This window comes from Macaca thibetana, chromosome 3, assembly GCF_024542745.1.
Source record: "Macaca thibetana thibetana isolate TM-01 chromosome 3, ASM2454274v1, whole genome shotgun sequence".
NCBI lineage: Eukaryota > Metazoa > Chordata > Mammalia > Primates > Cercopithecidae > Macaca > Macaca thibetana.
The window spans coordinates 141,023,441-141,037,574 of record NC_065580.1 but is presented as its reverse complement, the minus strand read 5'-3'; the positions used below and the strand labels follow the sequence as shown (position 1 = coordinate 141,037,574).

Below are 14,134 nucleotides of genomic sequence, written 5' to 3'. Positions count from 1 at the left end.
GTTTCTTAGTGCTAAGTTCTCAGGCTGGGGACCGAGTGCCACTGGAAATTTCCCAGACAAAAAGCTGCTTGGAGCCTCCAGGGTCCGGCATCCGGTAAGAGAAGGCGCTGCAGGAGCCTCCAGCTTAGCCCGCCTCTCCTGGGTACTTCGCCCTGGCCCGGCTACCTCCAGGCATCCGAGCGGCCGCTGTTAACTTTCGTGCTCTTTGGCGCCGCCTTCTGCAAGCCCGCGGAGCAGCAGCCGTCTCGACTGCCGTCCCTCTCCCGGGAGCGCAGCAGCCTCTTTAATTTCTTTTTCTTTTTCTTTTTCTTTTTCCTTTCCTTTTCTTTTCTTTTCTCTTTCTCCTTCTTTTCTCTCTCTTCTCTTTCTTTCTTTCTTCTCTCTCTCTCTTTCTTTCTTCCTTTCTTTCTTTTTTTAGAGACAGAGTCTTGGGCCGGGCACAGTGGCTCATATCTGCAAGACTCCATCTCATAAATAAGTAAATAAATAAATAAACTTTATGTAGCCATGAGGTATCACTGTGTTGCCCAGGCTGGTCTTGAACTTCCAGGCTCAAGCGATCCTCCCACATCATATTCCAGAGTAGCTGGGACTACAGGTACACACCACCATGCCTGGCTAATTTTTTGTTTTATTTTTTATAGAGATGGGGTCTCACTATGTTGCCTGGGCTCAAGTGATCCTCTCACCTTGGCCTCTCGAAGTAGTGAGATTACAGGCATAAGCCATTAAATGTGCCAGGCTGGAAGGAGGTTTTGGTTCACCAAACATAGTCCTCCTCTTGCTGGCAGGTCTCCAGCAGTTGCTCCACTTGTCTTATACCGGTTCTGACCCAAAGCCTAGTGTCTAAGCCACCACCAAACACATCTGCAGGTCCCTTCTCATGTTTAAACTATATGTCTGTGGCTGGGCATGGTGGCTTACGCCTGTAATCCCAGCACTTTGGGAGGCTGAGGCGGGTGGGTCACTTGATATCAGGAGTCTGAGACCAGCCTGGCCAGCATGGTGAAATCCTGTCTCTACTAAAAATACAAAAATTAGCTGGGCGTGGTAGCACACACCTATAATCCCAGTTACTCGGGAGGCTGAGGTAGGAGAATCGCTTGAACCCGGGAGGTGGAGGTTGCAGTGAGTCAATTGTGCCACTGAACTCCAGCCTGAATGACAGAAAGAGACTCCGTCTCAAAAAACAAACAAACAAAAGCAATTATATGTCCGTGGGTTTTGCTAAATCCCACAGAGAATAACTCGCATCTCTGTCTCCTGGTCCTCATTGGTGCACCTGCACACCCTTCCCTTGCCACCAGAGGGAAGTCTAGGCTTGCCTCCAACTCCCTGGTCTCCAGCTCTCCCTACCCCGACAAATCCTTCCTTCTCTGGGCCTCAAAACCTGGAGTAAATCCCCCTTTTCCCTTCTATCTCCTCTGTTGGCAACCCAGCCTCCACCATCTCCATCCCAGACGTAGAACAAGGAGCTTGTTTACACATAGAAGAAAGAGAAGTGCTGAGTTAGGGAGTAACTAATGAAACTGAATCTCTGAGGTCCTTGGGATTACTTGCACAGTGGGTTAAAAAGAGAGAAAGATGCCAGAGAAGATGGACAGATCACAAAGGGCAAAGCTGCATAAATGCACAGGTCGAAGGGAGAGCTGGGAAAGTGTTACCAGATGGTGCTGTGCAATTCCAGGCTCTTGGTGTCCCGAACAAAGAACTGGACAAGGCACACACAGATAGCAAAGCAAAGCAGCAAAACTGTATTAAGCACAGTATTCCACTCTCAGAGGGCAGAGCAGACTGATCTCTGCCAGATGAGATCAGCATTAGTTCAGTGTCCTGTTTGTTTTTTTTTTTTTTTTTTTTTTTTTAGACGGAGTCTCTGTCGCCCAGGCTGGAGTGCTTTGGCGCAGTCTCGGCTCAGTGCAATCTCCGCCTCCCAGGTTCAAGCAATTCTCCTGCTTCAGCCTCCCGAGTAGCTGGGATTATAGGCACACGCCACCATGCCTGCCTAATTTTTGTATTTTTAGTAAAGATGGGGTTTCGCCATGTTGGCCAAGGTGGTCTCGAACTCCTGACCTCAAATGAGCCACCTGCCTCGGCCTCCCATATTGCTAAGATTGCAGGCGTGAGCCACTGCGCCTGGCCAAACCTCTGCTTCTTATCTTGCTTCTTGCTCACCCCCGCCTTCATCTTGCTGTATTTTTTATTTTTTTATTTATATTTTTTGTCTTTCTTTTTTTTTTTTTTTGAAACGGAGTCTTGCTCTGTCACCCAGATTAGAGTGTAGTGGCGCGATCTTGGCTCACTGCAAGCTCCGCCTCCTGGGTTCATGTCATTCTCCTGCCTCAGCCTCCCGAATAGCTGGGACTACAGGCACCCGCCACCACTCCCGGCTAATTTCTTTTGTATTTTTAGTAGAGATGGGGTTTCACTGTGTTAGCCAGGATGGTCTGGATCTCCTGATCTCGTGATCCGCCCACCTCGGCCTCCCAAAGTGCTGGGATTACAGACGTGAGCCACTGCACCCGGTGCTATTTGTTTGTCTTTTTTGTATTCCTTTTGTTCACCTTGCTTTATAGCAAAGTAAAAGCACTTTGCTCTCTGCTTTTAGTTATTCTGACCTTTAGCCAACTTTTAATTCCCTTTGCTATTCTTCTGCCTTATGTTCCTTATTCTCCTGCCTCAAAAGGAGTGGGTGGGCTCCCGCTCTCTCTTTAGCCCCCAACAAAACTCCCAAGTCTCCAGTAAGCATGAGCCTAAGTTGGCCCTGCCTCATGGGAAACATATCCACATGGCTTGAAATTGCAGGACAAACAAAGGCTCAGCAGTTCCTCCCAGGGAAGGAAGCTAGTCAAGGTGCGGTGGCTCACACCTGTAATCCCAGCACTTTGGGAGGCTGAGGCAGGAGGATCGCTTGAGCCTAGGAATTCAAGATCAGCTTGGGCAACATAGTGAGACCTTGTCTCACAAAAAATAAAAATTAGCTGGGCATAGTAAGGCGCACCTGCAGTCCCAGCTACTGGATAGGCTGAGGCAAGATCACTTGAGCCTGGGAGGCAGAGGTTGCAGTGAGCCGAGATCACGCCATGACACTCCAGCCTGGGCAACAGAGTGAGACCTTGTCTCAATATAAATAAATAAAGACACTACCAACAGGCTAAAAAGGCAATCCGTAGAATGAGAGAAAATGTTTCCAAATAATCAACCCCTGATAAGGGATTGATATCCTAAATATGTAGAGAACTCCTAAAACTCAAACGGTACAAAACAAACAACCTGATTCAAAAAAGGGCAGCCAGGCACAGTGGCTCAGGCCTGTAATCCCAGCACTTTGGGAGGCTGAGGTGGGTGGATCATGAGGTCAGGAGTTTGAGACCAGCCTGGCCAACAGGGTGAAACCCAATCTTTACTAAAGAAACAAAAAATTAGCCAGGTGTGGTGATGCATGCCTGTAATCCCAGCTACTCAGGAGGCTGAGGCAGGAGAATTGCTTGAACCCAGGAGGCGGAGGTTGCAGTGAGCTGAGATTGTGCCACTGCACTCCAACCTGGTGACAGAGGAAGACTTTGTCAAAAAAAAAAAAAAAATGCAAAGGACTTGAATAAACATTTCTCTAACGATAGGCAGCATATAGTCCCAGCTACTCAGGAGGCTGAGGCGGGAGGATTGCTTGAGCCCAAGAGTTTGAGGCTGCAGTGAGCCATGATTGCGCCACTGCACTCCAACCTGGGAGACACAGCAAGACCCTGTCTTAAAAAAAAAAAAAAAAGGCCAGGCACTGTGGCTCACGCCTGTAATCCCAGCACTTTGGGAGGCCGAGGCAGGCAGATCATGAGGTCAGGAGATCGAGACCATCCTGGCTAACACGGTGAAACCCCGTCTCTACTAAATATACAAAAAATTAGCGGGACGTGTGGTGGGTGCCTGTAATCCCAGCTGCTCGGGAGGCTGAGGCGGGAGAATGGCATGAACCCAGGAGGCGGAGCTTGCAGTGAGCTGAGATCGCGCCACTGCACTCCACCCTGGGCGACAGAGCGAGTCTCTGTCTCAAAAAAATATATATATATATACAAAGGCCAACAGGTACATGAAAAGATACTCAGCATCACTAATTAGAGAAATGCAAATCAAAACCACAATGAGATCCTACCTAACATCCATTATGATGCCTACTGTCAAAAAACAGAAAATAAATGTTGGTGAGGATATGGAGAAATTGGAACTCTTGTGCACTATCACTGAGAATGTAAAATAGTGCAGCCAATGTGGACAACACTATAGTGCTTCCTCAAAAAATTAAAAATAGGCTGGGCGCGGTGGCTCATACCTGTCATCCTAAAACTTTGGGAGGCCGAGGAGGGCGGATCACCTGAGGTCAAGAGTCGGAGGCCAGCCTGGCCAACATGGTGAAACCTTGTCTCTACTAAAAATAGAAAAATTAGCCAGGTGTGTTGGCAAGCACCTGTAATCCCAGCTACTTTGGAGGCTGAGGCAGGAGAATCGTTTGAATCCATGAGGCGGAGGTTGCAGTGAGCCGAGACCATGGCATTGTATGCCAGCCTGGGCAATAAGAGTGAAACTCCATCTCATACAAACAAGGCCAGGCACGGTGGCTCATGCCTGTAATCCCAGCACTTTGGGAGGCCAAGGCAGGTGGATCACCTGAGGTCAGGAGTTCAAGACCAGCCTGGCCAACATGGCAAAACCCTGTCTCTACTAAAAATAGAAAAATTAGCCAGGCGTGATGGCATACGCCTGTAGTCCCAGCTACTCAGGAGGCTGAGGCAGGAGAATTGCTTGAACAGGGAAGCAGAGGTTGCAGTGAGCAGAGATCGTGCCACTGCACTCCAGCCCAGGCGACAGTGCAAGACTCCGTTTCAAAAAAAAAAAAAAAAGGTTAACATAGTGAATTTCATGTTATATGTATTTTACCGCGATAAAAAATAAAGAAAGGAAAGAAGGGAGGGAGAGAGGGAGGGAAGAAAGAAGGATAGAAAGAAGGAAGGAAGAAGGAAGGGAGGGAAGGAGGAAGGAAGGGAGAGAGGGAGGAAGGAAGAGGGGGGGAAGGAAGGAAAAGATTCTCAGCTTCGCCAGAACTAGTCACAATAATATTGACTTATCTGAGGCTAAACACTGAGAAGTTTGAATTAATGTCCAGAAAAAAGAGATACTGCGGAGGCAACTCAGTTTGAAGCCAATTGTTATTTAGTTTAATATAAGTGGTTTGTTGCTTTGTAAATACGTAGGTTTGTATCTTTGAGCTTCCTTCTGCTTTCTCCCCCTATTTATTCCTAGTAAAGCTCTTTTTTGAAGAATTACAATTTTTTTTCCCCACAACTAAGAGGAAAAGAAAACCTCTACTTTTGCACCAAGGTAGGGAGAGAGTAGGGTATTCTTCTAGACCAAGTATGAAGGTCACAGTGACCTCAGTTTTAAGAACTGGAGGCCGGGTACGGTGGCTCATGCCTGTAATCCCAGCATTTTGGGAGGCTGAGGCAGGTGGATCACCTGAGGTCGGGAGTTTGAGACCAGCCTGACCAACATGAAGAAACCCCATCTCTACTAAAAATACAAAATTAGCTGGGCGTGGTGGCGCATGCCTGTAATCCCAGCTACTTGGGAGGCTGAGGCAGAATCACTTGAATCTGGGAGACAGAGGTTGCGGTGAGCTGAGATCGCGCCATTGCACTCCAACCTGGGCAACAAGAACGAAACTCTGTCTCAAAAAGGAGAAAAAAAAAAAACGAGAAAAACTGAAAAGGAGCTGGTTGAGTTGGAGGAGAAATGTTACAGCCTGGGAAAGAGAAAGCATGAATAACTTAGATTTCTATTATCTCAAACAAACTCTTTTGGGCTAGTGTTTTGGACTCCCTTACAGCTACCTCTGCCTGATACAATTTGCTCACTCATTCTCCTTCTTTCTTTCTTTCTTTCTTTCCTTCCTTCCTTCCTTCCTTCTTTCCTCCCTCCCTCCCTCCCCTTTCTTTCTTTCTCTCTTTCTTTTCTTTCTTTCTTTCTTTCTCATTCTTTCTTTCTTTTTTCTTCTTTCCTTTCTTCCTTTTCTCTCTTTTTTTTTTTCTGTTTGTTTGAGACAGGGTCTTGTTCTATCACTTAGGCTGAAGTATAGTGGTGCTGCCTCAGCTCATTGCAGCCTCTACCTCCTGGGCTCAAGCGAATCTTACACCTCAGCCTCCCAAATAGCCAGGACTACAGGTGCCTGCCATCAGATCCAGCTAATTTTTGTATTTTTTGTAGAGACAGGGTCTCCCTATGTTGCTCAGGCTGGTCTCGAACTTTTGGGCTCAAGTGATCATCCTGCCTCGGCTTCCCAAAGTGCTGGGATTACAGGCATAAGCCACTGCACCCGGCCCTCATTCTCTTTCTAAGAACTTGTTCCACTCTGACACTTCTGCTCCTGGATTAATAGCAGGAAATAGAATGAAGAAATGGAGAGCTTTTCTCAGCCTCCTTGTCCCAGATTAGAGGAACTACTTCAAGCTTTAAGGGTGGAGAGAGATAAGCAGAAAGAGAAATACTCACCCAAATTGCAATGGCTGATACCACAACCACCGTCTTATGCCACTTGAACTGTCTGAGCAATAGGTCTGTGGAAGCCTAGAGTTGTTTATTAGACATCGGACCTGTGCTCAAGACCCTAGGTAGAAAATTTTTAAAATCCAAGGGTCTGTGAGAAACCATCAATGTCGGAGATGTATATCAATAATGGCAGTTTTTGAAGTTTCCAGTTGCATGATTAAATAATTAGAAGCTGTGTTCAGCAGTGTTTGTAATACATAATGAAATAATTCTACAACTTGTCAGTGTTGTAGAATCAGTGGAAGCCCTGAGCTTGTTTTCCTGCAACTAGAGACCAGCCTGGCCAACATGGTGAAACCCTGTCTCTACTAAAAATACAAAAATTAGCTGGGCATGGTGGTGCACGCGCCTGTAATCCCAGCTACTCGGGAGGCTGAGGCCGAAGAATCGCTTGAACCCGGGAGGCGGAGGTTGCAGTGAGCCGAGATTGTGCCACTGCACTCCAGCCTGGGCAACAGAATGAGACTCTGTCTCAAAAAAAAAAAAAAAAAAAAAAAAAAAAAAAAAAAGAAAAGAGAAGCAACTGCTGTCTACTCTCTACTTTCTCTCCCTGCAGCCCCACCTTTAATTGGGAGTTTTTGTCCTTCTCAGCATTTAGTTTTCGGGGCTAAGGGAAGACCCAGGAATTCAGACAATCATCCCTTAGAAATTCCAGACATCCTACCACTCAGTTGATCCTTTTCTTTCTTCCTTTTACTTTTTTTTTTTTTTTTTTTTTTTTTGGAGACAGGATCTCGCTCCGTCACCCAGGCTGGAGTACAGTGGGGGTGATCATAGCTCGCTGCAGCCTCAACCTCCCAGACGCAAGCTATCCTCCCACCTCAGACTCCCAAGTAGCTGGGACCACAGGCACTTGCCACCATGCCCAGCTAATTTTTTGATTTTTTGTAGAGACAGAGTCTCTCCCAGGGTACTGGGATTACAGACGTGAGCTGCCATGCTCAGCATGAGTGCTTTTTTTCTAACTCTGAATTTTCATTGTCTTTTTTTTTTTTTTTTTTTTTTTTGAGGTGGAGTCTCACTCTGTTGCCCAGGCTGGAGTGCAGTGGCGCGATCTCCACTCACTGCAAGCTCCGCCTCCTGGGTTCACGCTATTCTCCTGGCTCAGCCTCCCAAGTAGCTGGGACTACAGGCGCCCACCACCATGCCCGGCTAATTTTTCTGTATTTTTAGTAGAGACGGGGTTTCACCGTGTCAGCCAGGATGGTCTCGATCTCCTGACCTCGTGATCCGCCCGCCTTGGAAAGTGCTGGGACTACAGGCGTGAGCTACCGCGTCCAGCCTTCTTTTTTTTTTTTCTGAGACAAAGTCTGTCTCTGTAGCCCAGGCTAGGGTGCAGTGGCGCCATCTGGGGTCACTACAACCTCTGCCTCAAATGATTCTCCTGCCTCAGCCTCCAGAGTAACTGGGACTACAGGTGCATGCCACCATGCCTGGCTAATTTTTGTATTTTTATTTTTTAAAATTATATATATATATATTTTAAGACAGAGTCTAGCTCTGTTTCCCAGGTGGGAGTGCAGTGGTGTGGTGAGATCTCAGCCCACTGCAACCTCCGTTGTCCGGGTTTAAGCAATTCTTCTGCCTCAGCCTCCCGAGTATCTGGGATTACAGGTGCCCACCACCATGCCCAGCTTATTTTTGTATGTTTAGTACAGAAGGAGTTTCACCGTGTTGGCCAGGCTGGTCTCGAACACCTGACCTCAGGTGATCCACCCACCTGAGCCTCCCAAAGCGCTGGGATTACAGGCATGAGCCACTGCGCCCGGTCCGAGATCATGATTTTAATCCATACTGATTGCTTGACAAATAGAAGAAATACACTGCTTCCTAAACCTGAGTCTGTCCCTGTGTCTCTTTCCCCTGCCCACATTTTCTTTCTGAAACTTAAATCCCCTCCCCCCATTGCAGGATACTCCTCAACCCTTGTTCTTTCTCTCCTCCCTCTGTAAGTCCCCAAAGCCTTGTGTCCTCTTTTCATAAAAACTTACAGGGTAGTGTCCTGGCGATGTTTTATCTACTGCCAAAGTACAGCATCTGAAAACGTGTGGAAGATGTGGCCGGTCAAGCACCCAGAAGGAAGTTCAGTGGGAAGAAAGGCAGCTGCCTTAGGAAGGAGAGAACCACACTTCTTAGTAGAATCAATTTAGAGTCCGGGAATGCAAGCGCAAAGAAGGAATAAGTCTGCTGGCAAGAGGAACCTAATGACTGTGGAACTTTATGGTCCAGAACCCCAGAAAAAAAATAATCACCTCCTCCTCCCACGCACCCACCAGAAAGCAATTTTGTTGTTGTTTGTTTGAGACGGAGTCTCATTCTGTCACCCAGACTGGAGTGTAGTGGCATGATGTAACCTCCGCCGCCCGGGTTCAAGAGATTCACCTGCCTCAGCCTCCTAAGTAGCTGGGATTATAGGCACACGCCACCACACCCAGCTAATTTTTGCGTTTTTAGTAGAGATGGGGTTTCACCATGTTGGCCAGGCTGGTCACAAACTCCTGACCTCAAGTGATCCGCCGGCTTCGGCCTCCCAAAGTGCTGGGATTACAGGCGTGATCCACCACGCCTGGCCCAGAAAGCCTTTTCTACTGGATATCTGTAGAAGAAAGCAATGCCCTGGGGAGAGGGTTGTGTTTGTCTGCCTTCTAGAGAGAAACTGGACTTGAAGTCAGTACCTAAGTATATGAAGGAATTATGCAGGGATGGATGATATATTGAGCTTGATGGTTTGAGCGCAGGAGTTTGAGGCCAGCCTGGCAGCAAAGTGAGACCTTATCACTACAAAAAATAGAAAAATTAGCTGGGCATGGGGGTGCACACCTGTACTCCCAGCTACTCAGGAGGCTGAGGTGGGAGGATCACTTGAATCCAGGAGTTGGAGGCTGCAGTAAGCTATGATTACACCACTGCACTCCAGCCTAGGCAACAGAGCAAGACCCTATCTCAAAAAAATAAAAAAATTAAGAAATTAAAAAGTTGCTTCATGTTAGCAATATGTTTTTTATTTTTTTTTGTTTTTTTAGGATGAGTCTCCCTCTGTTGCCCAGGCCGAAGTGCAGTGGTGCCATCTTGGCTCACTGCAACCTCCGCCTCCTGAATTCAAGTGATTCTCCTGCCTCGCCCTCACAAATAGCTGGGACTACCGGCGCATGCCACCACACCTGGCTAAATTTTGTATTTTTAGTAGAGATGGAGTTTCACCATGTTGGTCAGGCTGGTCTGGAACTCCCGCCCTCACGTGATCCACCCGCCTCGGCCTCCCAAAGTGCCGAGATTACAGGTGAGCCACTGTGCCTGGCCAGAACAATATGTTTAGACTTAAGTTTTCTAGCAGCAAGGCCAGCACTAAAGGTTATAAGATGTTTTCTTGCTTTTTAAAATTTGTTATTTAATTATTACTTTATTTTATTCTTTTTGAGACGGAGTCTCCCTCTGTCGCCCGAGCTGGAGTGCAGTGGCGCAATCTCGGCCCACTGCAAGCTCCGCCTCCCGGGTTCACGACATTCTCCTGCCTCAGCCTCCGGAGTAGCTGGGACTACAGGCGCCTACCACCACTCCCAGCTAATTTTTTGTAGTTTTTAGTAGGGACGGGGTTTTACCGTGTTAGCCAGGATGGTTTTGATCTCCTGACCTCGTGATCCGCCTGCCTCGGCCTCCCAAAGTGCTGCGATTACAGGCATGAGCCACCGCCCCCGGCCCACTTCTTTTTTTTAAAAAAAAACACATTTATTTATATATTTTTTTGTAGCGACAAAAGTAAAATGTTTCATTTCCCTGTAAGGTAAGATACAAATTTGTCTGGAGGAAAAACTCCTGTTAACTAAAATATTAATACAAGGTACAAAGACAAAAGTAGAGTTCTTTGGAGAAAACTTGAGATGATAGAGACCCTGAGGGTAAAGTAGGGTCATTGTTGCAGAAACTGAGGGAGGAAGGTTGTGCTCAAGGATTTGTAAGGTAGTGGTTCAGCATGCTGGTTTCTTTCCAGGTCAGTAGGTTCCATCATAAGCCGTGGTCACATTCAGCTACCTGTTCATTGAGTGATCAAACAAGACTGGGAGCTGAATACACACACACCAAAAAAAACTTCACCTGAAGCCCTGCTACTAGTCCAGGAAGTAACTTTGTGTCTCTAGACACCTACACCTTCCTGAAGCACGTTAGTCGTCCCATCTGCCAGGAAATCAATCTTCCAAAACATACAAACCTTTTTTTTTTTTTTTTTTTTTTTGAGACAGTCTGGCGCGTCACCCAGGCTGGAGTGCAGTCACACGATCCCGGCTCACTGCAAGCTCCGTCTCCCAGATTCACGCCATTCTCCTGCCTCAGCCTCCCGAGTAGCTGGGATCACAGGCACCTGCCACCATGCCTGGACAATTTTCTGTATTTTTAGTAGAGACGGGGTTTTACTGTGTTAGCCAGGATGGTCTCGATCTCCTGACCTCATGATCCCCCCGCCTCGGCCTCCCAAAGTGCTGGGATTACAGGCGTGAGCCACCGCGCCCGGCCACAAACCTTTTTACAAAATAAAGCCTGAGTGGCCGGGCGCGGTGGCTCACGCCTGTAATCCCAGCACTTTGGGAGGCCGAGGCGGGCGGATCACAAGGTCAGGAGATCGAGACCACGGTGAAACCCCGTCTCTACAAAAAATACAAAAAAAATTAGCCGGGCGCGGTGGCGGGTGCCTGTAGTCCCAGCTACTTGGGAGGCTGAGGCAGGAGAATGGCAGAAACCCGGGAGGCGGAGCTTGCAGTGAGCCGAGATCGCGCCACTGCACTCCAGCCGGGGGACAGAGCGAGACTCTGTCTCAAAAAAAAAAAAAAAAAAAAAGCCTGAGCTTCAGCTGAGATGCTTCGGGAGAATTGAATTGTTCAGTGGCAATGGCGCGATCTCAGCTCACTGTAACCTCCACCTCCCGGATTCAAACAATTCTCCTGCCTCAGCCTCCCGACTAGCTGGGATTATAGGCATGTGCCACCACATCCAACTAATTTTTGTATTTTTAGTAGAGATGGGGTTTCTCTATGTTGGCCAGGCTGGTCTCAAACTCCTGACCTCAGGTGATATGCCTGCCTTGACCTCCCAAAGTGCTGGGATTATAGGCATGAGCCACTTTGCCCAGGCCTCACAGGCTCACTTTTTTTTGTTTGTTTGTTTTTGAGACAGAGTTTTGCTCTTGTTGCCCAGGCTAGAATACAATGGCGCAATCTTTTTTTTTTTTTTTTTTTTTTTTTTTTTTTTTTTTTTTTTTTGAGACGGAGTCTTGCTCTGTCACCCAGGCTGGAGTGCAGTGGCCGGATCTCAGCTCACTGCAAGCTCCGCCTCCCGGGTTTACGCCGTTCTCCTGCCTCAGCCTCCCGAGTAGCTGGGACTACAGGCGCCCGCCACCTCGCCCGGCTAGTTTTTTTGTATTTTTTTAGTAGAGACGGGGTTTCACCGTGTTAGCCGGGATCGTCTCTCGATCTCCTGGCCTCGTGATCCGCCCGTCTCGGCCTCCCAAAGTGCTGGGATTACAGGCTTGAGCCACCGCGCCCGGCCGATGGCGCAATCTTGGCTCACCGCAACCTCCATCTCCCGGGTTCAAGAGATTCTCCTGCCTCAGCCTCCCAAGTAGCTGGGATTACAGGCATGTGCCACCACGCCTGGCTAATTTTGTATTTTTAGTAGAGACGGGGTTTCTCTATATTGGTCAGGCTGGTCTCAAACTCCCTACCTCAGGTGATACACCCACCTTGGCTTCCCAAAGTGGTGAGATTACAGGCGTGAGCCACCGAGCCTAGCCCATAGGTCACTTCTAATCATGACAGTCACCATATAAAACTGAAGCTGCCAGTTACCAGGGCAGCACAGTCACACACTCTGATTAGTCATTGCTTTTCCTCTCAAGAAATTGAAGCTAATTCTGGCTGATTACAGATAAAGGGAATTAATAAAAGTATCCTGGGCAGCCCATACAAGTATTAGGAGACTGGAGATGAAAACCTGAATGCTGATCTTCCAGGAACTATGCCCTAAAATCATGCTCAGACCTCCATTGCTGCAGCCCTACTCAGTGGGGTAGGAGAGACTCCTGCTGTCATTCACACTGCACCAAGGATGCATGCCTTTCTGTGTCAGGAGTCTAGCCTTGCAAACTACCACCACTATTGAGGGCCAGGTGCCTCTAATACCACCCTCACCAGCAAAATAGATCCCGTGTGGACCTCATTTTCAAGTTGCTCATGTGTGCATTGAAGGAAGTGACATTATGAAAGCCAAGAGGAGATAAGATTTCCCAATAAAGGAAGGCGTGGTTGGTCTATGCTGTTGACTTTAAAGTGGGAAAAAAAAACCCAATAATCTTCAAATGAACTGTGGCTTTTGGCCTGACTACCCCCAATAAAGACAACTGAAAAAAGATTTAAAATAAAAATATTTATGGCTGGGCATGTTGGATCACACCTGTAATCCCAGCACTTTGGGAGGCCAAGGTGGGTGGATCACCTGAGGTCAGGAGTTCAAGACCAGCCTGGCCAACATGGCAAAACCCCATCTCTACTAAAAATACAAAAATTATCCAGGTGTGCTGGCACACACATGTAATCCCAGCTACTTGGGAGGCTGAGGTAGGAGAATTGCTTGAACTCAGGAGGTGGAGGTTGCAGTGAGCCAAGATTGTGCCACTGCACTCCAGCCTGGGTGACAGAGCAAGACTCCGTCTCAAAAAATAAAATAAAATAAAAATATTTAAAAAGCATCAGGCCGGGCGCGGTGGCTCAAGCCTGTAATCCCAGCACTTTGGGAGGCCGAGACGGGCGGATCACAAGGTCAGGAGATCGAGACCATCCTGGCTAACACGGCGAAACCCCGTCTCTACTAAAAACACAAAAAATTAGCCGGGCGAGGTGGCGGCGCCTGTGGTCCCAGCTACTCGGGAGGCTGAGGCAGGAGAATGGCGGGAACCCGGGAGGCGGAGCTTGCAGTGAGCTGAGATCTGGCCACTGCACTCCAGCCTGGGCGACAGAGCGAGACTCCGTCTCAAAAAAAAAAAAAAAAAAAAAAAAAAAAAAAAAAAAAAAAAAAAAGCATCAAAGACCTTGTATGACACTGAAGAATTATCAGGAGAGAACTGGGAAGAGGATTGGAGCTCAAATAGATGGCTTAGGGTTGATTCTAAACCAGGGATATTTGTGAGTAAAGACAGCAGAGACATAAAGCTTGGCTTTTGTCATTCTCAAGAGTAGAGTGGGCTGGGTGCAGTGGCTCATGCCTATGATCCCAGCAGGTGGGAGGCCGAGGTGGGAAGATCACTTGAGCCCAGGAGTTTCACACCAGCCTGGGTAACATAGTGAGACCCCATCTTTAAAAAACAAACAAACAAACAAACAAACAAACAAAAAACCAGCCAGGTGTGGTGGCATGCACCTGTAGTCCCAGCTACTTGGGGGGCTGAGGCAGGAGGATCTCTTGAACCCGGAAGGTCAAGGCTGCACTGAGCTGAGATTGTGACACTGCATTCTAGCCTGGGTAACAAGGTGAGACGCTGTGTCAAAAAAAAAAA

General features: G+C 47.8%; 1 protein-coding gene across 3 annotated transcripts in view; it reads left to right on the top strand.

The window, feature by feature from the left end:
• The window catches only part of LAMTOR4 (late endosomal/lysosomal adaptor, MAPK and MTOR activator 4), a 41,824-nt gene that overhangs the window by 17,135 nt on the left and 10,555 nt on the right, over positions 1-14,134 (top strand). The window contains exon 1 of one of the 3 annotated variants that reach the window (XM_050784178.1): positions 5,052-5,061. The exons of 1 other annotated variant lie outside the window; for it this stretch is intronic. The gene's annotated coding sequence lies outside the window, so the exon portion shown is untranslated. Of the gene's footprint in view, positions 1-5,051; positions 5,062-10,177; positions 10,188-14,134 lie in introns of those variants that run through there. One more of the 3 variants, XM_050784177.1, reaches the window with a different exon arrangement.